This window comes from Pongo pygmaeus, chromosome 8, assembly GCF_028885625.2.
Source record: "Pongo pygmaeus isolate AG05252 chromosome 8, NHGRI_mPonPyg2-v2.0_pri, whole genome shotgun sequence".
Lineage (NCBI taxonomy): Eukaryota > Metazoa > Chordata > Mammalia > Primates > Hominidae > Pongo > Pongo pygmaeus.
The window spans coordinates 94,991,814-95,008,956 of record NC_072381.2 but is presented as its reverse complement, the minus strand read 5'-3'; the positions used below and the strand labels follow the sequence as shown (position 1 = coordinate 95,008,956).

The 17,143-nt window shown below is 40.4% G+C and overlaps 1 long non-coding RNA gene across 1 annotated transcript; it reads right to left on the bottom strand.

Annotated features, from left to right (window-relative positions):
- Positions 1-2,887: 2,887 nt before the first annotated feature.
- On the bottom strand, positions 2,888-15,372 carry LOC129006432 (uncharacterized). The gene is made up of 3 exons (XR_008491996.2): positions 13,507-15,372; positions 8,514-8,568; positions 2,888-6,547 (listed from the first exon to the last, which is right to left on the bottom strand). It is a non-coding gene; the product is annotated as an uncharacterized LOC129006432 (long non-coding RNA).
- Positions 15,373-17,143: the final 1,771 nt, after the last annotated feature.

Below are 17,143 nucleotides of genomic sequence, written 5' to 3'. Positions count from 1 at the left end.
CCAGTAATCCCAACACCTTGGGAGGCCAAGACAGGAGGATCCATTGAGCCCAGGAAGTTGAGACCAACCTGGGCAACATAGAGAGACCTTGTTTCTGCAAAAAAAAAATTAAAAATTAGCCAGCCATGGTGGCTTACACTTGTAATCCCAGCTACCTAGGAGGCTGAGGCAGGAGGATTGCTTGAGTCTGGGAGGTTGAGGCTGCAGTGAGCTATGATTGTGCCACTTCACTCCAGCCTGGTTAACAAAGTGAGACTGTGTTTCAAAAAAAAAAGAAAAAGAAAAGAAAAATATTCCATGCTCATGGATTGTGAAGAATCAATATCATTAATATGGCAATAATTTATTGCCCAAAGCAATCTGTGGTTCAGTACAGTTCCTATCAAATTACCAACGTCATTTTTCACAGAAAAAGAAAAAACAATTCTAACACATACAGAGCCAGGAAAGAGCCAGATTAGCAAAGCAATTCTAAGCAAAAGAAAAAAGCTGGAGGTATCACATTACCTGACTTCAAATCATACTACAAGGCTGTAGTAACCAAAACAGCACGGTACTAGTATAAAAATAGACACATAGATCAATGAAACAAAATAGAGAACCAGAAATAAAGCCACATACCCACAACCAACTGACCTTTGACAAAGTAAACAAAAATAAGCAATGGGAAAAGGACACCCTATTCCATAAAAGGTGCCGGGAAAACTGGCTAGCCATATGCAAAATAATGAAATTGGACTCCTGTCTCTCATTTTCTACAAAATTACTCAAAATGAACAAAGTCTTAATGTAAGACTTGGAACTATAAAAATCCTAGAAGAAAACCTAGAAAATAAATACTCTTTTGGACATTGGCCTAGGCAAAGAATGTATGACTAAGGCCTCAAAAGCAAATGCAACAAAAACAAAAACAGATAAATGGGGCTTAACTAAACTAAAAAGCTTCTGCATAGAAAAAAAAAGATTAAACAGAAAACCCACAGAATAGGAGAAAAATTTGCAAATTATGGCTCCAACAAAGGACTAGTATCCAGCCTCTACAAGAAACTCAGACCCCTCTACAAGAAAAAAAAATGACCCTATTAAAAAGTGGCCAAAGGACAAGAACAGACATTTCTCGAAGACATACAAGCAACCAACAAATATATGAAAAAATGTTCAACATCACTAATCGTCAGAGAAATGCAAATTAAAACCACAATGAGACATCATCTTACACGACTCAAAATGGCTATTATTGAAAAGTCAAAAAATAGTAGATGTTAGTGTGGATGTGGAGAAAAGAGAACACTTATACACTCTGGTTGAGAATGCAAATTAGTATAACCGCTATGGAAAACAGTATGAAGATTTCTCAAAGAACTAAACATATAACTACCATTTGACTCAGTAATTCCACTACTGAGTATCCGCCAAAAAGAAATCATTACATAAAAAAGATAACTGCCACCAGGTGCTGGGGCTCACACCTGTAATCCCAGCACTTTGGGAGGCTGAGGCGGGTGGATCACCTGAGGTCGGGAGTTCGAGACCAGCCTGACCAACATAGAGAAACCCCATCTCTACTAAAAAATACAAAATTAGCCGGTGTGGTGGCGCATGCCTGTAATCCCAGCTACTCAGGAGGCTAAGGCAGGAGAATCGCTTGAACCTAGCAGGCGAAGGTTGTGATGAGCTGAGATCGAGCCATTGCACTCCAGCCTGGGCAACAAGAGCGAAACTCTGTCTCAAAAAAAAATACATATATAAGAAAATAACTGCGAGTATATGTTTATCACAGCATTTTTCACAATAGAAAAGTCATGGAATCAACCTAAGTGTCCATCAACAGATTGAAGAAAATGTGGTACATATACACCATGGAATATAATGTAGCTATATAAAAGAATAAATTCATGCCTTTTGCAGCAACATGGGTGGAACAGGAGGCCATTATCCTAAGAGAAGTAACTCAGAAACAGAAAGCCAAATATCACATGTTCTCACTTATTAGTTGGAGCTAAACAATGGGTACATATGGACATAAAAGATGGAAATAATAGATAGACACAGACTACAAAAGCAGGGAGAGTGAGAGAGGGGTGAAGGTTGAAAAATTCTCTATTTGAGTGTTGGGTGCATTAGAAGTCCAAACCCCACCATTATACAACATATCCATGTAATAAACACACGCATGTACCCCCTGAACCTAAAATAAAAATAATATTAAAAAATTTTAAGGCAAATTTAATAAGTAAAATATACAGTATTTTGAATAGTGATATTGCCATAGAAAAAAAAGCAACACGTACAACTTGTTTACACCTTTATTCAAACATATTAACTGTAACGTCTTTGAGATAACTGGGAAATTTGAATATGGACTGGTCTTATACAGTACTATTGTTAGATATGATGACGGCATGGTGTCTGTGTTTAAAAAAGATATTTATCTATTAAAGATGAATACTGAAGTATTTATGGATAAGATTGCAAAATGTTGATAATTATTGGTGTCGGATGATAGATACCCGAAGAAGGGCCTTTATACTAATATCCTATGTATTTATATTTCTAATTTTGTGTATGTGGACCGCTGGAAAAGAACATTCCAGGCATAAGATGGAGCCAGTGCAGAGCCCTAGAGTAGGAATATGGCTGGCATGTTCAAGGAATAAGAACTCTAGTAGCTAGAAAGGGATGATCCATGGGTGAAATAGCAGGAAGTGACATCAGAGAGTTAACAGGGATGAGTGAGGAGAGAGGAAATATAGGGACATATCAAATAAAGAATACTTAAAATATTTAAAGAATACCCATAAACCAATAAGAAAAATACCAGCAACCCAACAGAAAAATGGGCAAAATACCAAACAGGCATAACACAGAAGAAAAATATGTCCAATAAGCATATTAAAAGGTGCTTTATTTCATTAGGCACTGGAAAATGCAAATTAAAACCACAATGCTATACCAGTACACACGTACAGACAGGCAGGCAATATTAGATATTCATATTGGTGGGTGGGTAAATTGGTACAAACTGCAATGTCTAATAAAACTAAAAATATGCATATCTTATAAGCCAGCAACTCTATTTCTAGGTATAAATAGCTAACAGAAAGCCACGTATATGCTTACCAAAAGACCTGACTAAGAATGTTGATAGCAACACTCTTCTTAGCATCCACAGTGAGAACTACCCAAATGCCCAAGAATAGTAAAATGGTTAAACAAATTGTGTTACAGTCATACAATGGGCATTTAGAATAAACAATATAGAAAAATCTCAGGAAAATATTGAGTGAAGGAAGCTGACACAAAGGATTCAATACTGTCTGATTCCATTTATGTGAAGTTCAAAAACAAGTGAAACTATGCTGTCGGAATATAGAATAGTGGTTATCACTGCAGAGAATGTGACTGAAAAGGGGATTGGGAGGCTGGTGGGGGTGTGTAAACACCTGTTTCTTTATTCTGGAGGCTGGTTAGATGAGTTCAATTTGTGAACAGTCACCAGGCTGTAGGTGGACAATTTGTGCACTTTTCTGTATCACGCTTTAATAAAGCGTGTTTAAAATCATATAGGGGCATCTTGGTTTCCTCCCCTGAGGTGCCAGTGATATATCCAGTACCTCGAAGTCCCCATTCCATGCTAAGTGAAACGTGCTTTCTCAACACACAGCTGCAATCTCTACATTTAAAAATACTGAAACTGATATAGCGGGTTCTCTGGCTCGTGGAAAAGATAAGTCTACTACAAAGAAACTAGGCAAAACTTTAAATAATATGATAAAAGCTATCTTCCCCTCAATGTTACAGAGTTAATAATGTACCTTATTGTGACTTATACAATAGAACATATGTGTATAGTATTGTAATGCCAGTTAAGTTGTAGCATCATTATGAGACCAATCATTTACAATTTAAAGGAAAATAAAATATTTTGACTATGGGCTCTTTAAAAGCCAAAAATTATTAAACCCTTCAAACTAGAAAAGACCACTGAAACATCCTACAGGTTTTAATTTCTAATACAGTAAATACTGATAACTATAACCCACATAAAAAGCTCTTTGGGGTCCTCAATAATTTTTTTAGAGTAAAAAGTTCTTGAGACCAAAATGTGAGAAAACCATGTGAATTAATCCCAGCCTTGTTATTAGATTTATTTCTTCGTATGACCTCATAGGCAAGCATTGCTTTGGAATTCCAAGATGTATGTAATTCCCTGGCGTGGCTGAGGTTGCCAGTTCTAGTTCTTTATTCTTTTTACTCAATTTTTCCTTTTCAGTTTGTTGCTTTTTCTTACTTTTTGTCCAGCATTGTGCTTTAATTCCATTACAGAGATCCATTCTTCAGGTGAACTATGCAAGTGATTTTCTTTTCAAGTGATTTGAACCAAGCTTCTCACCAGCTTTTCCCAAAATTAAGCTGACCTGGGACACCTTGACTCCAAGCCCAGCAGTAAGTCCCACATGCCACAGGGCCTCTCAGCCATCTCTGCTGAGAAGGGGCCCTTACTGGCAGCTAGGATCCTTGAGACCATCGTCAAGGACAACCTGGCTAAGGTAAGGTTGGCCTGGGACCTCTTAACTGGGAAAGCAGCAGCTGTGAAGTTCATTGATGAGACTCAGCAGATCTCCTCCAGACACCACCCACAAAGTAGGAACCATGAAGGCTCGGATCACCCCAACATAGTGAAACATTTGCTGTGATCGATATTGAGGAGTCTCTCTGCTTTGTCATGAAGTACAGTAGCCAGGAGGAGAAGTTTGTGAATACCTGCTCATGGCAGCAGGAAAGAAAAAAGGACAGAAGCAAATTCTACCAAAAGTGTCTGCTGTGCAAGCTGTCACCAGAAACGTATTGTCCACAGCGATTTAAAGGCAGAAAACACGCTCTTGGATGTTAACACAAACATCAAGATTGCAAATTCTGGCTTCAGCAACAAATTCAGCTTTTACAAACTGGGTACCTTCTGTGGCAGTCACCTCTGGTCAGCAGATCCCTGCCTTTGATGGACAGAATTTCAAGGAGCTGCAGGAGGGGTACTGAGTAGAATATATTCCCTTCTACATGTCCATTGAGTATAAAAACCTGCTCAAAAAATGTATCCTTCTCAATCCCAGCAAGAGAGGCCCTTCAGAGCACATTGTGATGGGTTCATGAATGATTAGGAAGCATGAACACCAGGAACTTAAGCCCTGGACCTCCGCCATACTGAATCATGGCGTCCATGGGTTACGGACAGAAAGATCCAGGACTCCCTGTGAAGTGTGACGAAGCAGCGATCGCCTACCTGCTCCTGGGTTCTAAGAGATCCGAACTGCAAGGTTACCCCATCACCTAAAACCCCCACTGTCAACTGATCTGACCCACAGTGGTGCACCTTCCCCATACCAGGAGGTACAGCTCAGGGTCTCTGCCGGCCCCAAGCAGCAGCATTTCAGCAACCTACCTCTCCCATCTTTCACGGCCTCTCTAAGAAGACTCAGAGGAGCCACAAAGATCCTGAGCAGGATCAAGAGACAGAGCAGAAAGGCAGCACTGCGCCTGCCAGCTCCGTACTCGCCTGGAGGGGACGAACCCCGCCCCCTCTGTGAATAGCGACCTCTTACCAACACCAAAAAAGAGCAGGAATTCCTCACTCGGGGCAAAAGCCAGTTTGGCCAGACCTCCACCCAGAACGACAACAGCAGCCCCACAGCGCTGGGCCTGGGGCCTCCTGGGTTCCTGCCTCTCACCCCCCGCCTTCGTCTCCCCGGCCACCAGCCCGGGAATCCCAGTCGGTCTCCTTGCAGCCCAACCAGGTCTCAGTGTCGTACCCCACGGAGAGCAGCTGGGGGTGCCCGCCCGGTACAGCTCCCCAGAGTGTCCGTGCTACCTCCCTTCCACCCGCGTCATCAGCGCAGGGGGCAGAGCAGAGCCCCCGATGGGACCAGGTAGGCGCGGCCTGGCAGCCGGACAGGTGCCGGCCCCGGAAATGCGGCCCAACCGTGTGACTCCAGCCTCTCCCTCAAACATAGGCCGCAGACAGCAGGGGGCCGCCGGGAGCTTCTTCAGCAAGTTCAGGTTCAAGTTCACAGGCTGGACTCTTAGCTGCGGGTTTGCCCGAAGGAACCTGAAAGAACCTGAAAGCAAAGACGGGGGAGGACACTCCGACCTCACATGGGGGCAACAGAGACAGTGATTTAAAAATGGCTTTCCAGAGACCCAGCCGCGCTCCCTGCCCTTGAGGTGGAGGCTGGAGGTTGCGAGTCCGTGAAGCCCCGCTCGGTGCTGCGGAGACTGCAGTGGCAGCTGGGACCCGGAGCCGCGGGCGAGGCCGGCGCGAAGAACCAGGGGAGGACTCAGGCGACAACTCCAGCAGCCTCTCTACTTGGTCCCCCGAAGCTCAGGTCCAGAAGCTCCTCGGCCTCCACGAGCGTCGCCACCCAGGTCACCACGCCTGGGGGCCGAGAGGTTCAGCCGCTCGCACCCGGGCCCCACATCTTGGTCCCGAGCGTCTTCCCCGGGCCTTCTCCCCTCGCTTGCCGGTCTCCGCCTTCCCTTCCGCCTTCCTGCGCTGCAAAATAAACAAAGACTAGTCTGAAGAGAAGGAACAGGCGTTCAGAGCGCCCGCTCCCCCACCACCCCTCGGTTTCTCTTCCCACTGCTGCCCCTTAGTTGCGTGCGTCTGGGCTCCAGCGAGTTCACAGCAGCGACTGCTCCCACCCCACCCGGCTGTCTCTCCCCTCTGTCTTCCTGGCCTTCACTTCCTGACGGTGTCCTCCTCCATGGGGGGGGAGGGACAAGCAGAGCAAAGTGGCGCCCGTCTGCTAACACCAGGCCGGCATGGGAGTGGATGGTTGCGGCCACTTGGATGGTGGTAGCCCCTTCATCTCTCAATTTATTTTTCTGCTGTTGCTGTTCTTGAGAAACTGAGGTGCAGACCAAGAGATCTCCCTCCCCCGGCTCTTCCTGTCTTCAGCTCAGAGGGGTCCAGGAGAAAATGACTTGGCTCTTGAAGCAGACAGGGGCTGGGGCATCCTAGCAAGTGGCCCCTCCCTGCCCAGCATCCCCTCTTGAACTTAGGTTCTCGTAGGGATCGAAGGCCTAATAAAGAGAATGGGATTTTTTGGAGGAAGCGGGTACCATGTACGGCCTTTAGGCATCTATAAGGACTTTTACTCTGAGAGAATGAGGTTTTCACAGAGAATTGACATGACCTGATTATGTTTTAACAATATCCCTGTGTTTGATAAAGTGTTTACAGGGACAAGGACAGGAGTAGGCAGACCCTAGGAAATTCGGCCATGGTCCAGGCGACGTGATGGTGGCCTGGCCCAGGCTTGTGGAAGCAAGTGTGGGCATAGGACCCTGTGGCTGGAGGCCGGTGCCTGCTGAATTCACTTTCTGAGGGCCCTCCAGTAGGACTCTGTCTGCCTCCCAGGCCCAGTATGGCCTTACTTCCTGTTCTCTGCCTCCCAGACTCCCTCTTCAGCTGATACCAGAAGATTCAGGTAGCAGAGGCCAAAGAGAGTAATATGAGATTTAAGTTAATAAATACATAACTAAAGGAGAGATGACACAGTGGAAGAGAAGGTCATCCATTCATCAGCTGCAAGCAACAGAAACCAACTCAGGTTAATTTCAATGGGAAAGGAGTTTGTGATAATGATATTGGGTGGATTACATTGCCAGCATGTATGAAGAGCCAGGTTCTATGAAACACAGGCTCACCAAGACATGACACAGCTCACCTAATGTGGACATCCCTACCAACACTAACAAGCAAAAGACTCTACAGCCTGCACCACCAACCCCTCCACTACTGCACTGTGACACTGCCTCTAGCTCTGCTGCCACAGCTGCACTAGGAATTCAGTCTGAATGGAGGCTCCCAGTCCCTGCTTCTTTGAGTCACTGGTTCCTGCTTCCGTGGCTGAATCTGATTAGTGGAATGTACCTCACTTGGTCATGTCCTAGCTCCAAGGAAGTCTAGGCAAGCAAGAGTTTGGCATTTTCATCTCCCACTGGGTGAGGCAGTCTCTCCTCCACACTATGGCTAATAATGTTGAAAAAAATTCCAAACATACACTGGATTTTAGATGCTAAGCAGACCTAAAAATTCACAAATGTCCATAAGAAAATGTAAATCAGATTGGGACCAGTGAATGTCCTATCTATAACATTACTAGACTGATCTCCTTCTGTGGCTGTGATCCACAGTACCAGAAGGAAATTATAAAAATATAAAAATATTCCATTTTGTTTGTGAGTGATTTAGCCTTCTGAGAAAACTCAATGATTAATATTTATTTGGGTATTTGTTTAAATATTATTGTTGACATGATAAAATTTTTATAAAACATGTGTGATATATGTATATATGTAAGTGTAGATATGTATGGGTAGATACATGATAGATGGATAAGACACTCAAACAGTGACAATATCATTATATCATTTGACACTCATCTTGATCCAGCTATAACTAGAGCTAAAAAAAAAACTCTTGGAATTTCCAGGTATTGAAACAAATAAATTACCTTTTGTGTTTCAGCTAGTTTGAGATGACTTTGTGTCACTTGTATCCAACAGAGTCTGGAATAAAAAAAAAATTTAAATATTATTGACACTTAACATTTGTTTATTCTATTTGGACTTATAAATGGACTTATACGAGAGATTTTTAATTAGCATCAGAAGTAAATGAGTTAATAAAAACTGAAATGATTGTAGATTTATTTTTATAACTTTTATGTCTACAGCTATGATAAATTTTTATATTTTAAATTTCTATATATACAGGTTGTTTATTGTTGTTGTTTTTGTTGTTGTTTTGAGACACAGTCTTGCTCTATCACCCATGCTAGAGTACAATGGCATGATCTTGGCTCACTGCAACCTCCACCTCCCAGATTCAAGTGATTCTAATGCCTCAGCCTCCCAAGTAGCTAGGATTACAGGCATGTGCCACCACGCCCAGCTAATTTTTGTATTTTTGGTAGAGACAGGGTTTCATCATGTTAGTCAGTGGATCTTGAACTCCTGGCCTCAAGTGATCTGCCCACCTAGGCCTCCTAAAGTGCTGGGATTACAGGCATGAATCGCCACACCCCAACATAAATTTTCCATATTTTTAAGGTATAGTTTCTCCTAATGTGTGTAGGTAGGACATAATCATGCTTTACAAAAAGGAGAGATGTTCTGCTGGATTTTGAAAAATTATTTTTACGTTCCAAGCAAGACAGGTTCTATTTGTTCCTGGAAAGGTAATTGTTTTGACATAGATTTACTGTCATTGTGTGAAGAAAGAATATATTTTAAAACTTAAGCTACTTACATGTGAGGAAAAGGAGTAAGGAAGATAGGTTTTTGATTAAATAAATATAGTAATACCATAAAATTAAGGCTCAACTATGCATCAGACTCTAGGGCTGATGCCATCTTATCCTTAACACAGACATACCACACACATAGTTACTTTGCTCTAAGGGTTCTAGAGCACTAAAATGGTGTATAAAAATGTATATAAGGCCAGGCATGGTGGCTCAAGCCTGTAGTCCCAGCATGTTGGGAGGTCAAGGTATATGGATCACTTGAGGTCAGGAGTTCGAGACAAGCCTGGCCAACATGGAGAAACACATCTCTATTAAAGATACAAAAATTAGCTGGGCAGGGTGGTGTCCATGTAATTCTAGCTACTCAGGAGACTGAGGGATGAGAATTGCTTGCACCCGGGAGGCAGAGGTTGCAGTGAGCAGAGACTGGGCCACTGCACTCCAGCCTGGGTGACAGTCAGATTCCATCTCAAAAAAAATAAAAAATAAATGTGTACAAGAATGTTATGAGACACTTCCCACTAATCATCAAAAAATGTACATGGACATATACCTTTACTCCTTCCTATAGCTCACTGTAAGGATCCTAAAGATATTAATTTAAAAGGTCAAACCACAGAATGAATAGAAGTGGCAAAGAGACAACCGCAATACAATTTTGGAAGCAACAATGCAGATGTTTTAGTAGTAGTTTTTAGAAAACATGAGAAAGCGAAAACCTAAGCCAGCAGTGGCAGAAGTATAAACAGAGTAGTTTCTGCTGCAAATCCCTCAAAAGCCCTGAATTGGAGGTGGCATGTGCCCGATGGTGGAACAGGTAAGATGAAAAATAGGGGAACTAACTGGAAGTCTCAATACTTAGCAGTCCATATCCACTCCCTACTGGCAGTAAACTGGTTTATTCTCCAGAGATGTCAATTCAGCAAAGCTCTGGACTTTAGGACCGGAGTCACCCTAAAGGCAGTAAGACTGTTCTGAAAACCAGGGAGCAAGTGACAGGGTACATTCCAAACAGTGAGACTATTTGACCCCCTTATCGATAAGGATCCCAGAATATTGATGGTTAATTTAGGGTGCAGCATTCAGGCTTAGTTTACTTTCTTCTTTCTATATGTTTTTCATTCTTTACAATGAACATATATGATGTACGCAGTTTAAAAAAATCCAGGAGGTGAATAATTTCCAACCCATAATTCTATATCCAGCCAAACTATCTGTTGTGCTACTCCAAAATATGAAGGATTATTGAGCTGCAGGTAATTAAGAAGAAGCAGATGCAGAGAAGCTCTCTGCCATCCCTCTATTTGCCTAAAAGCAGGATATACAGAAACTAAAAGTATTCTGCCTCCCTTCTACCAGGGAGACCAAAAGATAACCACAGAAGACAACTTTAAACTTTTATCACCTGGAGATGATACCAGGGAAATCTCCATTAACAAACATTACTAGCTAGCCTTTATTTGCTATGCATTTTCCTGCCCACAAGTTGCCTGACACTCCTAAAGTTCTTTTCCTTTACCTCTCCAGAAATTTGCTGTTCATTATTGAAGATGCTATATCAGCCAGAATTCAAAGCCACTTCTGAGAACTACTCATTCCCTGGGTGTCTCCCGTGTATGTATGAAATATACATGTTAATAAACTTCTGTTTTTCTCTTGTTGATCTGTCTTGTATTACAGAAGTTCATTTAAACTAAGAACTTACTGTTGAAGAAAATGATTACTCTTCCTCTATACAACCAATTATGAGAGTAGATTGAAACATTTATCTCACATGCAAGGCCTCATATTTACCTCCAGACATGCTATATCAGAGCCTTCTGAAAGATGCACTCTATCAAAATGAAGGCACACTACCAGAAAGAAAACCAGCCACATATTCACAGAAATAGGGGATCCAATATATGAGAGAAAAAAATTGAATTGTCAGGATAACCGTAAGAAAACATCTCAGGGCCTACAGAATAAGTAGTCCAGACTGGAACAGGAGAAAAGAGGGGTTCAGAAGCAAAGAATGCCTTCCGCAGGGCCGACTCATCCATTAGGCTGAGTAGGCATAGTGCTTGAGGGCCCTTGACGCTCTTAGGAATTTACAAAAATGTTGTCATTTTAATTTCCTTTAAAATTAGAAGATAAAATTAATATAATAACAGTGACTATATGATAATAAATGCACCCTGATTATATTTACCTTTATACCAACGTGGCTGTAAAATAATTTTTATTTTTTATGGAGGAAGGAGCTCATGAAGGCAATGTACCTAGGACCGTGGCCTCCAGGAAAAAAAGGAAAATAAAAGAAACTGGATAGTTTCATTCGAATGTATCAAAAGGTACTTAAGACTTGTCAGAATTTGGCAGAATGAACTGATAATAACTACTTAGAAAACTAACTAAAGAAAAATCAAGGCAATGCATAGTCAAGGAAAAACAAAAGCAAAGGTCTACAAAAAAGAAGTAAACCTAATACACTACAAGTTCATCTGTGAATAATATTTACATTGTCAAAATAAACACTAAACACTGATAAGATTTTTAAAAATATGATATTGCAAGATTAAGAAATGAAAGAAGAAGCTACATGCCCAGTTGTAAGACAGCCAACTCCTCACCTTTTGTAGAAGAAAGGCAATAGATAAGAACCAAACTGAAAAATAAAGAAATAGTATGAGAGGTATATTATAGGCTTGTGACAGTAAATAATACCAAAAAAAAAACACAGTTAAAAGAGATGAAAGTTGTTGCCTTTGGAGAGTGAGAATCAGAGATGGAGAAGAGTGGATAATGGTGTAATTTGCATTATATGACATACAACTTTTTGACTTTATGAACAAGAACCTAAGTTACCTTAATGAAATTTACAATTAAACAACTTTAAGGATTGTTGAGAGGTAATATAATTAAATGAAGAATTTTCTACTTTTCTAAGTGTTTGTGTATTAAATTTTTTAACATTTAAGAAGTGTGAAAAATGATTGAATTGCATGGTAGCCTACTTAGATACCATGAAAGATGTGCTCATGGGACATTAAAGAGATTGAGTAGATAGACTGTGAGGCCAAAGTGAAATTCCAACCTGATGGAAGTGAACAGGGAATACTTCAAAAAGAGAAGAATGACTGAAAGTGAGGAAAGTGAAAAATGCTAAAACTGGTTAAACAGAAGGGTCAGGAACAGTCAATATGTTATAGTCAGTAAGGAAGAATATAATAGACGTTATGTATATGAGCTCTTCATGAGAAGCCATGAGGGAAGAGTTAAACAATACAATAGCAACCATAATATTTTATTAAAAACTATTATGAGCTGCTAAAATGGCATATATTTGGTAGGATATTAGTATATAAAAAAGCCTTGAGGTATTTAAAAATCTGTTCCCAGAAAATTATCCCCAAAAGTCAAAATATATATTTCATGGTTCTTTTAAATCCCTAATGACTTTCCAGCCACATATTCATACCACAATGCTGTACACTAAGCTGTAGATGGTTAAGCGATATGGTTTTGAAAAGAGAATAAAAGAAAATGGAAAAGATACTCTTAGGTAAAACGAAAAGAAAATATTTCTCTGAGACAATTTAAAACTTAGGTAGTATAAGATAATTAGGGTTTTTAAAGAAGTCACTTTACAGAAGAAAGGAAATAAAAATTTTGCTGACCATGGCATATTTAAGAAAAAAAATCCAAGCAAAGAGGGGAAGAGTTATGATGAGCAGTGAGCAGTGAGGTATAAGCCCAACACTTTTCAGCCCACTGAAGTGTCCTGCCTACAGAACTCAAGGCAATTTCAGACTTCCTATCAACTGGCATAGGTTTGGGGGTGCGGGAAATGACTCAAATGCTGCCCAAAATATATTTTTAAAAACTTTTTCCCTGATAAGCTTTTTAAGCCAGATAATGAAACCAAGTTGTTCGTGTGCCCTCTTTCTCAAGCCACACCCTCATATTTGAGAATCTAAGTACTGCATAAATAATAAGGGCTATCAATTATTGGGGGCTTTAATAATTCTTCAAACATTTAATGAGTGTCTTCTGGGTTCCAGGCACTGGGACTATAGCTATAAACTAAACAGGTGGCTACCTCCACAGAGTTTATAGTCTAAGGATTAAAAAATTAGAACTTGCACAATTGTGGGAGGAGACAGGGAAGTAAGACCCCTGTTGGAAGGTAGAGAATCAGAGAAAAGTCTCTTCTCACCTCTCCTGAAGTAGTCAAGTGAAGGAAAAGTCACAGGTTCCATATAGAGAACTGGGAACATCCACTTGCAAGAGTGAGATCACAACAGGAGCTGGTGAAGAAGTGCGTGGAAGGCTGTTGCCTCTGCATTGACTGTGGGCTTGGGGCTGCTGTTGGTCAGCAGGGCAGGCGGAAAAGGACACCAGCTGGAGTCAAGATAGAGGCAGGCGAGGACAAGCTAGAGCCCACAAGCAGTACATCTACACTTCTCTCCTTCCGCACCAGCTACACAGAGTAAGGGTTACTCTTTCACTTCTGCTTCCCAAATCTGGCATAGATATATCTTTTGGCCAAATCTGATATGGAGACATAATGGAAATGAAGTTCTAGCTTAGGCCAGTTGACACAAAACCAGCACGGTCCATCCCTTGTCAAATTGGCAGCCGAGAGCACCTCCTTTAACCATATTTAATTTCCAGTAGCAAAATCTTGCTTCAACCTAAGGTGCAACTAACCCTGCTACAACTAGAAACACCCTAAACCTCTCTCCAATGAGGATATGAAGTCCCGTAGGACTTATCGCATACGTCACTTTATCTTTGGGGAAAGTTCATCCTTTTTCTAACAGAGTCACACTGCCCTTTTAATATCCTGAGATACATGCTGAACTACAATACTATTGACACGTTTTATGTTCAATAGTAGAATGGATGGAGGAAGAGAAAGAAAATGAATCAGTATTATATTTGCAAGGCGGGTACCCAAAATGAAAATCAATCCTTCTGAAATATTTAAACTGTTTCTGCCTTTGTAGGCGACCGTTTGGTAACGTATCGAAATCTATAACGGCCGTGTTTGGCGCGCAAGCGCGGGGCTGCCGAGGGGCCCTCCTTGCCTCCCGCCTTATGGACCCGGAAGGTCCTTGTGCCCCCTAGCTTCGACTCCAGCTCCTGGGCCGCGGAGCTCGATCTAGCTGCGGGAAGCGTTGAAGCACAAGGAGAGTACTTTTGCACAATGACCTCCAAATTTTACTTTGAGGACTTTATCATAGTGAAACTACCATGGCTGTAGCTTATATCGTTTTTTTTTTTTTTAATGAAAATAACCTAATTATGCAACAGCGGGAGGGTTGGTTGAGTAAATTATTGTTAACTCCAAATGACAGAATAATGTATGAAACCATTAAAAATAATTTGTTAAAACAATGAATGACTTAGAAAGATTTTTATTATTAAGTAGGAATAAAAGCATAAACCTAAAACACATATTCAGTATGAGCTCATTTCTGTAAAATGATGTATTTTACAGAGGAGAATAAAGGTTAAAGTATGTACACCAACATGGTAACTGTATTAAACCTACTTAATTACAAGAAGCTATTAATAATAAATAAGTTGAATAAGAAATTTACTGTGAGGAAAAAACAAAAGGATAAACAGGAAAATATTTGCAAAACAGATAATCTAATGTATAACCAGTTCCTTCAAATAAATAAGAAAATAAGAATCCAATAGCAAAAATGAGGACATGTTTAGAAAAAGAAATAAAACATTTTAAACATGTGAAGTGTTTTATTTCATTTATGCTAAGGAAAAGCAAATTAAAACAAAAATCTAATATTATTTTAACCATCAGAAAGCTTGACACATTGAGTTGACAAGAGTGAAGGAAAACAGGCATCCCGATATATTGCCAGTGGGAGTATAAATTGCTGATACCTCTATGAAAAAAATACGCAAACCAAAATTTCTAATGATGTGCCCCTAAACCCAACAATTTTACTTTAAAGTGTAGACATTCATTGCAGCATTTTTTATAATCTGAAAAAAAACAGAAACAAATGTACAGATAAGAACTGGTTAAATAAATTATGGCAAAGCCATACAATGAAATACTCTGTGATGATTAAAAATAGTAAGGCACTTCTTCATGCAATTATATGGAAAGATCCCCAATATATATCAAGTAAAGGATTTTAGGTATATAATGGTATAATTAAACCCTACCATTTTTGTAAAAGTAAAATATGTGTGTATACACACATATCAGGTATGCACACCCACATTCCTATATGGGCATAGATCATCTCTAGAATGGAACAACAACAAAAAATTGATAAATTGCTCCCTCTATAATTTTGAGGAAGCTCCCAACAGCTAATTAATTTTTGTTCTTTGCCCTAAACCTGCCCCTTTTCTCATTTTTTTCATTTCCAAAAAGGTACTACCATTGATTGTCTCAGAAAAGTAGAAATGAGGTTTGTTCCTTCTCTTGTCCTCACCCAACCCCCATTAAATCAATTATCAAATCCTGCTAACTTTATTTCCAAAACATGTCTCAAATTTGTCTACTTGTATTACAGATGTTGGCTATTTCTCAACGTTTTTTGTTCCTTTCAACCTTAGTCATAGAACTCCTGATTTTCGACTAGACCTGTAGTAACCTAGAGTAACCATTTTATTGTCTATCTTCCATTGCAATCACATGGGGCCATGCTACTGAGTGCTTTCCAATGAGCTGTAACTGCAAGCGTCACGTATAATTTCTAGAAATTCTCTTACAGGAAAGGGATGTATCTTTTTTCCTCCCTTCCTCATTCACATTGTCTGGGATGAAAACAGCATGACTGGAATTAAAGCAGCCACCTTCAATGAGGAGGTGGAAGTCACGTATTGAAAAAATGGAAGGAATCTGGTCCCTAAGAATGGTGGAGCCACCAATTGAATTCTAGGCTGACGATGTACAGATTTCAATTATGTGAGAGAGGAATAAATATCTGTCCAAGCCACTGTAATTTGGAGTTTCACTTACAGCTACTCCAAATCCCAAATGATAAAATGTCTCTGTATTTCAACAGTCAACCACCTGACCCAAGCCCAGCCCATTTCACCTGAACTGCTGCAACAGCTTCCTAACTGTTCTCTCCACATCCTATCTTGACCTCTTCCTCTATTGAATTCTCCACACCTCAAAAAGAACGTGCTTGTAATATATATATGTATGTATGTGTGTGTATATATATATATATGATCGAATCCTCCCTTTTTTTACAATCCTTTAAGAAATTCCCATTAGTTTTAGAGTAAGTTTAAATTCTCAACATAGCCTATTCAATCTTACATTATCTGGCTCCTAAAACTTCAGCTCATCCCTTGCTACTTTCCCCCCTCACTCACTGGGTTCCAATCACATGGAAGTTTCAGATATCCTGTGCCCTCTACTGTTAGAGTCACCTTAAATCTTTTGTCCCCAGTCCCTACTGCCTAAGTCTACTAATCAAATCTTTTGGGTCTCTGGTAAAATGTAACTTCCTCAGGAATTACAGTCAGGAATCATGACTATACTTTCTCATAACATCTTGGACTATGCCTTATAGTCCTTATTTCCTGCATGGTTAGCATGGTTATTTGTGCAATTATTCCTTTAATGTAGAGAATTCAAATGGTATGTAGGACTAATCTGCTTACAGATGCATTCCATGGTCCACACAGTATTTCTTTTGAAAAACTTTAATCAGTGCATTCTCTTTTTGGTTTGTCACACTTCCCATCAATTCACACCATTTCACAAATTTAGTTCCCTTTCCTGCCTCCTGCAGGCCTTTGCACCTTTGGCCTGCCTCCCCTACTAAACTAGAGGCTCCATGAGGGTAAGGATG